Source organism: Hippopotamus amphibius, chromosome 7 (genome assembly GCF_030028045.1).
Source record: "Hippopotamus amphibius kiboko isolate mHipAmp2 chromosome 7, mHipAmp2.hap2, whole genome shotgun sequence".
NCBI classification, from domain to species: Eukaryota; Metazoa; Chordata; class Mammalia; order Artiodactyla; family Hippopotamidae; genus Hippopotamus; species Hippopotamus amphibius.
The window spans coordinates 47,310,459-47,322,061 of NC_080192.1; the positions used below are offsets into that span (position 1 = coordinate 47,310,459).

Here is an 11,603-nt window from a genome sequence, read left to right on the forward strand (position 1 = left end):
TATGATTATAATTAATATTCATAGAAAAATAAGAGAAAATACTGCATCTTTGAAATAAGAATAGGATGCTATTAAAAGGAACATTTGGAAAACTATAAAACTTTGCAAATATTAAGAATGTGAGAGCAGAAATAGAAAATTCAATAGAAGATTTGGAAAATAACAGTGAAAATATATCTAAAAGAGTAAAAGAGAGGAAAGAAAGGAAAATAAAATTAAAAAATCAAGAGAGGAAACAGCATCCAATTAAAAGGAGTTTCAGAAAGAGAGAACAGATAAAAATGGACAGTAAAATCAAACATATAGTTAAAGAAAATTTACAGGAATCAATTGATATGAAATCCTAAAATATTGTAGAGAAAGAAAACAGATCGTGCAGGAAGGAAAAACAAAATGGCATTAGATTTCTCATAGCAATACTGGAAGTTGGAAGATAATGAAAGAGTGACTTCAAAATTGCCAGGAAAGTAAATTTCCACTCTAGAATGCTACACAAACTCCCAAGCATATGTAAAGGTAGAATAAAAATATTTCAGGTACACAAGACCTCAAAAAATTTACCTCCAAGCATCCCTTCTAAGGAAGCTATTGGAGAAATTATTCCACCAAAACAAATGATAGAAACCAGGAAACAGGCATGTATGGAAAGCAGGAAAGGAAGATCGTACACAGGAGGGAGAAGAAGGAAATTATCAGAAGTCACAGGTGGCCAGCTGTGCAACAAGGCTAGAAAGCAGTCTGTCACAGGTTGGAGCAGGAGGATGGAAGCCTCCAGAAGGGATATTTATTTCTTTATTTTTTGGCCACACTCCTCAGCTTGTGGGATCTTCGTTCCCCAACCAGGGATCGAACCTGTGCCCCCTGCAGTGGAAGCATGGAGTCCTAACCACTGGGCCACCAGGGAATTCCCGTGAAGGGCTATTTATAAGTGGGGAAAAAACCCTGAAACTAATCAATCACCTGATGTGTTTAAATACATAGGAATTTTACAGGTGTGGGGAGAGGAAAAGGATAAATCATGATGAGTATGTAGAAAATAAAGCAAACATAAAAACAAGGTAATTTTTATTATAGTTATTACATTATATGAAAGTAAGTGTGGTTAAAATACACTATATGTCTCAGCAGTGAACAATATTTACATGAGCATAACAATGTAAACATAAACATTGAAATAATCAAAACTTCTATATTGGGAGGATGGAGGTAAAGAGAAAGATGACTTTAAGTTGGTTGAGTTTAAGTTATACTTGATAGGACTCCAGGTGGAAATGTCAAAAAGCTATAGAATGTCAACCTAGATGTGCACACTTTTTTAGGAATCTGCTTAAGCTATGAATGTAGGTAAGATTACTAAAGTGGACCGTGTAGAGACCAAGTTGAAGACCAAGAGCAGAACTATGACCCTTTTTACGGTTCAATGAAAACATTCAATAAAGATGTAAATAAACAGTTAGAAGAGGTACTTGAAATAGGAAACTTTATGAAAGAAAGGGGAAAAGACAGTCTTCAAAAAGATGTAATAATATAAAATATTTCAGAAAGCTCAAGGAAGATGAACAAAGTCTCTTGGTTTTTATTATTGTTTATTTTTAAAACATGGGTGAAAAAATATATTTAGAATTAGCCAGCTGGACTCAGTTTAGATGATCCCAATTTTGTTGGCAACATTCAAGGCATCATAGGAGCCAGTGGAACATATGCCTTTTTCTCTCCAGTAGACCTGATGAGAGTGTTGACCTTGGCCATATCAATGTCATAGAGCTTCTTCATAGCCTGTTTGATCTGGTGCTTGTTGACCTTGATGTCCACAATAAGCACAAGTGTGTGTTGTCTTCTGTCTTCTTTATGGCTGACTCACTGGCCAGGGTGATCTTGATGACGGCGTAGTGGTCAAGCTTGTTTCTCCTGGGTGTGCTCATCTGAGGATTTTTGGGGTGCTTTCTGAGCTGCAGTGTTTTAGGCTGTTGGGAGGTGGATGACGTTCCTTTCTTCTCTTTTATTGTGGCTGTGGACACTTTTCATCACTGCCTTCCTCACCTTCAAAGCCTTTGCTTTGATTTTGGATTTAAGAGCATAAAGAGCAGGGGCTTCCTTCTTTGCTTTCAGCACCATATTCATCAAAAGCCAAAGGCTCTTGGTTTTGGTGATAAGGAAGTCACTAGTGACCTACAACAGAAGAGTTTCATTCTAGGCGGGAAAGAAGAATTAGGGAATGGGGTAAAAGGCAGCAATATGAGAGTCTTAAAAACGTCTTTGCATTACATGGGCCCAAAGTATCACTCCATGCACTGGTTATTTACTGATTGCAATGAAAAAAAAATGTAACTTAGCAGGAAGATCTGGCTGCTGCCTCCTTAACTCAGTAATTAACGTTAGCATCACTGAAAGTGAGACAGTCAGAAGTTATGTGTATAAAATGTGATGCGATATAAAGCACACAGCACCAACTACGAATATTCCCAACAGAAATGCTCAATATGAAATTAGTCTTTATATCTCATCTCCAGTTTATAGAAAATACAGGGGTAGAGGAACCCCTAATGACACCAAAAGATAAACACTCAGACAAATCCAGAAAGTGGGACATTAGATAGGGACAACCGGCCCAGTCTCTTCACAAACTCAATGACATAAAAAGAGGGTGGGAAGCACAATTGAAATCAAAAGAGAATTTTCATACAGCATCCTAAGCAACTCATGGTCTTTAATTGAATTTTATTTGAAAAAGATAGCTGTAAAACACATTTTTTGAGGCTATTGGGAAAATTTAAATATGATCTGTTACATAAAATGAAGGCATTATTTTTAGTTTGGCTAATTGTACTAATGATATTTTTGAGAGATGCATTCTAAAATATTTAGGGGTAAAATGTCAAGATGTCTATAATTTGATTTAATATTTCAGGAAAAGAAAGATGAAGCAAATATGGTCAACTGTTAAATCTGGGTGCAAGAATATAGGTGTCCATTATGGTATTCTACTTTTCTATATGTTTGAAAATTAAAATAAATTTAAAAATCAACTTAGTGGTAAAAAGAAAGTGATGAAGTAGTAGCTTGAGGCAATAACTGAGTCAATGTTGCTTTTACTGTGGACATATTTGTAAGCTGAAGGGAAAGAGGCAATACAGAGAGAGAGGAACTGATGGAGCAAAGCCAGAGAAGAAGTGGGATAGGATGGAATACAAAGACACGTGAAGAGTTTAGACCCAGAAAGGAAGATCAGCACCTATTCCTCTGAGACAAGAGGGACAAAAAATAATGCGTGAAGGGCTTCCTAGGTGGCACAGTGGTTAAGAATCCACCTGCCAATGCAGGGGACAAGGGTTCAATCCCTGCTCCAGGAAGATCCCACATGCCGCAGAGCAACTAAGCCCGTGAGCCACAACTATTGAGCCTGTGTGCCGCAACTACTGAAGCCCACGCACCTAGAGCCCATGCTCTGCAACAAGAGAAGCCACTGCAATGAGAAGCCTGTGCACCGCAACGAAGAGTAGCCCCTGCTCGCCACAACTACAGAAAGCCCGTGCATAGCAACGAAGACCCAACACAGCCAAAAATAAAAAATGAATAAATAAATAAATAATAAAACAAATCTTTTTTTTGTTTGTTTTTGTTTTTTGATAAAACAAATCTTTAAAAAAGAAAGGATGAAGGGACTAGAAAGTCATGTCTGCTGTGAGTGAAGGTGTGGGACAAGGAGAGGGAATGACAAGGTGTAGTCATGACAGAAAGCACAGAGGATGAACATATGGGGAACATAAAATTCCAAGTGGTGTGAGATCCCAGGTAGGGCCATACCAATTCACGACTCGAGTAGAAACTAGTCAGCCAACTTACTAGACGAAAATGCACTTGGATATAGTAGGCAGCCTCTAAGATTACCCCCAAACATCCTACTGCTACTAGCACTCTTGTGTTATCCCTCCCCTTGAGTGTAGATTGGATTTAGTGACTTACTTCTAACAAATAAAATAGGGCAAAAATAGAGACTACAGAAAGTCGCTGGCTTCCATCTTGCCTCCCCTTTCTTACTTTTTCACTTGTTTGTTCAATGAAGCCATATTGTGAGCTGCCCAATGGAGAGAACAACCAGGCAAGGAATAGCCCACGAAGACACGAGGCCCTCCCCAGTCAAGCCTTAGATGACTACAGTGCCGGCTGACACCTCGACTGCAGCCTTGTGAGAGACCCTGAGCTACAAGATCCAGATAAGTCTTGCCCAGATTCCTGATGCACAGTAACTGTGAGGTCATAAATGTCTGTTGTTTTAAGACAGTAAGTTGGGATGATTTTATACAGAATCATAGATAACTAATACAATGCATATTGATGTTTTAAGAATAACAAGAGGGACTTCCTACGTGGCGCAGTGGTAAGGAATCCGCCTGCCAATGCAGGGGACATGGATGGGTTCGAGCCCTGCCCTGGGAAGATTCTACATGCCACATAGCAGCTAAGCCCATGAGCCACAACTACTGAGACCATGTACCACAACTATTGAAGCCCACGTGCCTGGGGTGCATGCTCCACAACAAGAGAAGCCACTGCAATGAGGAGCCTGTGCACCACAATGAAGAGTAGCCCCCGCTTGCAGCAACTAGAGAAAGCCCGTGGGCAGCAACGAAGACCCAACGCAGCCAATAAATAAATAAAATAAATAAATAAATTTATAAAAAAAAAAAAAGAATAACAGGAGGGCTTCCCTGGTGGCACAGTGGTTAAGAGTCTGCCTGCTAATGCAGGGGACACAGGTTTGATCCCTGGTCCGGAAGATCCCACATTCTGTGGAGCAACTAAGCCCATGCATCACAACTAGTGAGCCCATGTGGCACAACTACTGAAGCCCACGCACCTTGAATCTGTGCTCCACAACCAGAAAAGCCAGTGCAATGAAAAGCCTGAATGTCACAAGGAAGAGTAGCCATTGCTCTCTGCAACTAGAGAAAGCTTGTGCATAGCAACAAAGACCCAACACAGCCAAAAAAAAATAAATTTATTTTAAAAAAAAGGAATAACAGGAGACAAGATTTAAAGGAAAACCATGAGCCAGGAGCAGTGGTCATCATAAAGATTTAAAGCAGAGCTTCTCCAACTCTAATGTGCGTACAAACCACTTGGGAGTCTTATTAGAATTCAGATTCTGAATCAGTAGTTCTGGCACCTGAGGGTCTATAGTTCTAACAAATTCATAAGTGATGTTAATGCTGTTGGTCCTTTGAGAAGTAGGGATCTAAAGGATCAGCAGAGGAGAGCAGGATGGGTAAAAGCTGGATTAGGAGAATCCAAATCAATATGTTTGTGGAGGGGGTCAAATTGTTCAATAAAACAAGGAAGCAGATTAAGGCATACATAAGCCAGGGCCCAAGATGAGGCCAGAGAATAACACGGAAGGATCAAATGAGTAGATCAGTCTGCGAGAAAACGTTAAACAGTAAGTATTGCATGAGACTAACTTTTATGGGTTCCCCACGGTATAACGTTTGGACAGGTCTCTCCCTGCTAGGAAATAGGATTCATTCCCCTCTCTCTCTCTCTCTCTCACACACACACACACACACACACACACACACACACACACAATTGCTCTTAATATCTATCTACATCCATTTAATAAAACCTGATTTAAAAAGTCATTAAGATAGATGGGAAAAGAACTTCACTCATTCCTTCACTCTTTTAGCAGCTCTGCACTGAGTACTTATTATGTGCTGGGCACTGAGGAAACAAAAGTAGACAGGGACTCTCTGTCCCTGTCCCAACTATTGAAACAGCAGGGGAGACAGGTATATCAAGAACTACTAGAAATACAAGTGATTGGTGCTATAATGGGTGTAAAAGTTACGACAACCTGGCTGGGTGAGTGATTAATTTTTCCCAAGGGCCCAGGGGTAGAAGAAGTTTCACAGACTAGGTAAGGTGTGAGCTGGACCTTTAGAGGAGTAGACACTGATAAAGGGAATTGGGGAATTCTGGGCAGATCAATTTATAAATAAATCTCTCTGAGGCCCCCTTCCCAGTACCAACGAGTCACACAGAAACAGACTTCTAGTCTCTGTTTGGTTTCCTTTGTGGGAAGAGAACTCGCAAACCGGGCAACATAAACATCACCCCACTTGGCTGCTACATTTCTCATTGTAAATGATTAAATTCACTTTCTGGTACAAATCAGACTCACGTGAATTTGGGATGCATGAGCCAGTTTTTCTTAGGTCCTGACCAATCCAGAATAAGCCAAGATTGAGGATCCAGATTTACAGAAACAGAAAACCCAGAGAATCTAGAAGGGCAACATCTTTGATCATTAACCCTCTCCTTATCTGTACACAGTGAAACGATAAACGATAAACCTGAACCTAAACCTAAACGATAAACCTATTAACAATAATATTGTATAATGAAAGGTACAAACAGCACATACTGTAAGATTTAGGGTCAGGGAAAGAACTCTGAAAGAGAACTAGGAAGAGACCTAATGAACACACTTGAATAGATATTAAAGTTTGGGTACTCATATGCTAACGCATATATATATGGAATCTAAAAAAACGGTACTGATGAACCTAGTGGCAGGGCAAAAAGAAAGACGGAGACATAGAGAACAGACTTGAGGACACAGAGGGGAAGAGGAAGCCCAGACGAAGTGAGAGAGTAGCACTGACATGTATACACTACCAAATGTAAGATAGATAGCTAGTGGGAAGCTGCTGCATAGTGCAGGGAGATCAGTTGGATTCCTGGTGACAACCTAGAGAGGTGGGATGGGGCGGTGGGAGGGAGTCGCGGGAGGGAGGGGATATGGGGATATATGTATAAATACAGCTGATTCACCTTGTTGTACAGCAGAAATGGGCACCATATTGTAAAGCAATTATACACCAATAAAGATCTGAAGAAGAAAAAAGAAGTTCGGGCTCCTCAGCCATCTGCGTGCATTAACAGGGGGCTTCGGGGCCATGCTGCTATGCCTTCAGCCACAGCAAATACCAGTAAAGAGAAGAGAGCTCGGCGAACTGTTCCTGGAGCCTCTTGGAAACTGCACATAAGGTCAGTTTGACATCACACACTGATGTCTGCTTGATCAAGTCTGACCCGTTTTTCTCTGTTAATAGGGCAGTTCTTTTCCTGCTCTGTGACTTCTCAGCGGCTCTGAGCTGCTGTAGCGGCAGTCCCTGAGGTGACCGTGGGCCGAGTGTGCATGTGCGTCTATGAGCACACTAAGAGCAGCCATAGGCTGTGGGTTGCCTGTCCCGTCCCCATTCTCACTTGAATTGACGCAAACGCTAACATCCCGACATAAAACTGTCACCGTGTCCTTAGCGCAACCTGCTGTACGGAGGTCTGAAGTTTTTAAGTTCCGCGTCTAGTTTTCTCTTTATCGTATAAAATCCTATGGGAGTGCCCCCAGAACAATATTCCAAGGGCATTATTTTCCCCGTTTAAACGTTTATGTCACACTTAAATGGAAATCTGATTCACATACACTACCAAACATTTTATTATTTTCTATTACTGCCTAGTCTTCGTCAGTATGGACGTGTGTATTTTTACAGAGGTGAAAGCAGGGTGTTCGTTATCCTGTTTATTAAGTTTATTTCACATTTCCCACCCTTAGACACATGCTCATGCCTCAGACACAGATTCTTATAATTTAAAGTAGGTACAGAGTATTCCAGTGTATTGATAGAGCAGGATTTGCTTAGCCCTGCCCTTTATTGTTGAATTTTGGTTTGTTTTCAGTTTTTTTAATATTGTGAATAAAGCTAGTATGTACATCCTTGTACAAGTTGCCCGTTTTTTTCATTTTAGGTTTTTAACTTATAGGACATTTCCCCAAGGAAGAATTCATGAGCCAATGGGTGGACAGTGAGGAATCACTGAAAAATTGTAAGCAGGGAAAGGGTATGATCAGATTTTCATCTTTAAAATAGCTGTCCAGTGAGGGTAATACTTACAACAGGGTTACTGTGAACATTAAGACGAGGTCACAAAGGTGAAAGACCAGTAAAGAAACTCTGCAGATACAGATTATTATATTCAGAATTTGGGCAGGAAGTCTATCTACCAACATCTAATCATCATTAATTAAAGATTATTGATTAATTTAATCCCACACTGCAAGTGTTTGTCTTGGATTCTTAGTTTATCTTTGCGTACTAAGGTTAGTTTGGTGGCATGAGAAGCAGTGAACTCCAACAAATAACTACTCAAGACAGACCTATTCCTTATCTTGTGGGAAAATATCTGCTTTAGACACCCAGGCCTACCTCAAAAGCATGGAGGTGACCCACTCTGAAGCATGGCAACTTCTGTGACCTGACAAAGAGAAAGGAGTCATTATCTAGTCTAGACACTGGCTTAAGGGGTAGCTCCTCACGTTTCTCCTCTCTCTTTTCATTTTATCCGTTGTAATCCCCTTATTATATTTAAGTCCTGTTTTTGTGTCTCTCTCTTTTCTTGAACGCTCAAAATTCCCTGCCTTCACCATCTGTGGGCTCTATTTTCTCATCTGGAAAACGGGGAGGTGATCTTGAGGGATCTAATCTGCCACTTGGAGCGCTGACCTCAGGGCTTCTGTGGTTCTGTCCACTCTCTCTAGATGGCAAGGCCCAGGGTCTTGTTGCTTCACTTTCCCCACACCATGAACCACTGGCTCTTTAAGAAAATCTTTGTCAGACTGTAGCATCCAAATCACCTTAAAGCAGGCTAAAAATGCAGATTTCTGAGCTCTAGTCCTGCAGAATCAGAATCTCAGGGGTAAAGCCTGGGGAAGCTGCTTTTATTTTATAAATGACAAACATGTATTCAAAACAAATGGTCATTGCCTTAGAGGAACACCTCTCCCTGCAATTCCCTTCATCTTCCTAGTCATTACCTCTTATTTTTCAAGTTTCTGTCTTCTGGAACAGATCAAAACAGTCACATCGGAATCATATCAAAGACAACAGGTTGAAATGAGGGGATTGGCAGGCATTAGACGCACAAAGAAGGCCTTTTCAATCCCTTTGATTCTTAGTCCTACCTGGTCTGCAATTGCTTACCCTACCACCATCAAGGCTGACACTAAATATGACACTACAAGACTGTCATGGATTGAAATGTGTTCTCCTCAACCCTGAATTTATATGTTGAATCCCTAATCCCCCAAGGACCTCAAAATGTGAACTTATTAAAAATAAGGTCTCTATAGATGTGATTGGTTAAGAGGTCATACTGGAGCAGGGCGGGCCTCCAACACTATATGAATGGTGTTCATATAAAAAGAGAAATTTTAGACCCAAACAGACAAAACACACAGAGGAAACACCATGTGAACATGAAGGCAGAGATCAGGGCAATGCATCTACAAGTCAGGGAAAGCCAATGATTGCCACCGGATGCTAGGAGAGAAGCATGGAAGAGATTCTCTCTCCCTGCCAACATCTTGATCCCACTCTCCTAGCTTCCAGAACTGTAAGACAATAGATTTCTGTTGTTAAGCCACTCAGTGTGTGGTACTGTATTATGGCAGTCCTAACAAATGAATACCGAGACCTTGGTTACATTCCTGGCTTAGTCATAGGAACTAGGCTACCACTGTAGCTGCTCTGGGCTGGACTGTGCCATCTCATCAGAAAGGCAGAAAATAGGCTGTGTTCATTAGCAGAGGAGGGTTGAATGAGATCTGTGTGAAAGCACCTGTGAAGTATTGACTGCTAGTGAAATTAGTATATACCAAGTGGCCAAAGGGGAACTGCTTTGGGAAAATCATAAAGGAATTCCTTGGTAACCAAGACTTATTCTTTACTATGTATAAAGACAGGCACCAGGTTGTAGGTGCCTTCAGTTATCCGAAGTGTGCTGTTAACATAGATGAACTCTCTGTGCTCTTGTCCAAAGCCAATCCCTCTACTTGTACATACCAGATTGTGTCCCCTCTAATCTAGTCAATCTAGCATTTTTCCCTTTCTCTTCTAAAATCTTCAATTTTCTCCTCCCATCAACATATAAACCTGCTAATATTTCTTCCAGTTTAAAAAAAAAACAAAAACTAAAACCCTTCTTTAACCCTCCTTCCTTTGTGGACTACGCCTCACATGTTTCCTCCCCTTCGCAGCAAAACTTCATGAAGGAGTTTGCTATAACCTGTCTCCAGTTCCTCTCTTACAATTTTTAATTTTTAGTAGACTTTATTTTAGACATTCAGAAGTGTCTGGAAAATCCTAAGTGCTCAGTTAATTTTCAGCAAGTGAACAATTCTGGTAACCAGCACCCAGATCAAGAATTAGAAGATCATCAGCACCCTTGAAGCTTACATCCTGACCCCTCCCAGTCGCTAAACCCAAGGTAACCAGTCTTCTTACTTCTAGCACTGTAGATTAGGTTTCCTGTTCTTGAACTTCATACAAATGGACTCATACAGCGTGTACTGCTTTGTATCCAGCTTCTTTCCCTCAGCATTGTATTTGTGAAACTATTTCATGCTGTTATGAATAGCAGTAGTCTACTCATTCTGATTGCTTTAGTCTGGAGATTGGCAAACTTTTTCTGTAAAGGACCAGACAGTAAATACTCGAGGCTTTGTGGCCATAGGACTTTAGCACAACGACTCACCTCTACTGCTGTAGCTCCCTAAAGCAGCCACAGATATTGTGTAAACAAATGGTTGTGTCTATGTCCCAATGCAACACGATAAAATTAGACACTCTGCTAGGTTTGACTCAGTACCGGTCCACACAGCAGGAGGCGAGCGGCAGGCCAACAGGCAAAGCTTTATCTGCTACCTCCCATTGCTCACATTGCTGACTGAACTATCGACCCCCACACCCCATCCTTTGTTCTCTATCTACATCTGTGTCTGTTTATGCCTTGCAAACTGGTTGATTTGTACCATTTTTCTATAGTCCGCATATATGTGTTAATATACGATATTTGTTTTTCTCTTTCTGACTCACTTCACTCTGTATGACAGTCTCTAGGTCCATGCATGTCTCTACAAATGTCCCAGTTTCATTGCTTTTTACAGCTGAGTAATATTCCATTATATATATGTACCACATCTTTTTTATCCATTCATCTGTTGATGGACATTTAGGTTGCTTCCATGTTCTGGCTATTCCACACCCTGTCCTTTGAAAAACTGTCTGCCACAAAAGCGGTCCCTGGCGCCAAAAAGGTTGGGGACTGCTGGCCCTTAGTATTCCCTTGAATGAGTATGCTGTAATTTATTTACCCATTCTAATGATGTTGGACGTTTGTGGTATTCTCAAGTTTTGGTTATCCTATTTCGTACTTCCTCTCTTCTTGTGCTTTTAAATCAACTTTATTGAGGTATAACTTATACATAATAAAATGCACACGTTCATTCATATATATATTCTAATCCGGATTTTCCCCATCACTCCAGTAAAGCATTTGTTAGCAAAATCACCAACGATCTTCATATTGGTAAATCCAATGATCATTCTCAGTCCTCTTCTTACTCGACTTTTCAGCAGCTTTCTTCACTTGGTTTCCAGAATTTAGCATTTAGGTTGTCCTCCTACCTCTGATTATTCCATCTTGGTCTTCCTTTTTGAATCCTCTTTTTAAAAAAATTTTTTTTATTTTGGCCACACCAT

The 11,603-nt window shown here is 40.6% G+C and overlaps 1 pseudogene; it reads right to left on the reverse strand.

Moving 5' to 3' along the window:
* Positions 1-1,642: 1,642 nt before the first annotated feature.
* LOC130857741 (60S ribosomal protein L23a-like) lies at positions 1,643-2,115 on the reverse strand (annotated as a pseudogene).
* Between the last annotated feature and the right edge of the window lie 9,488 nt (positions 2,116-11,603).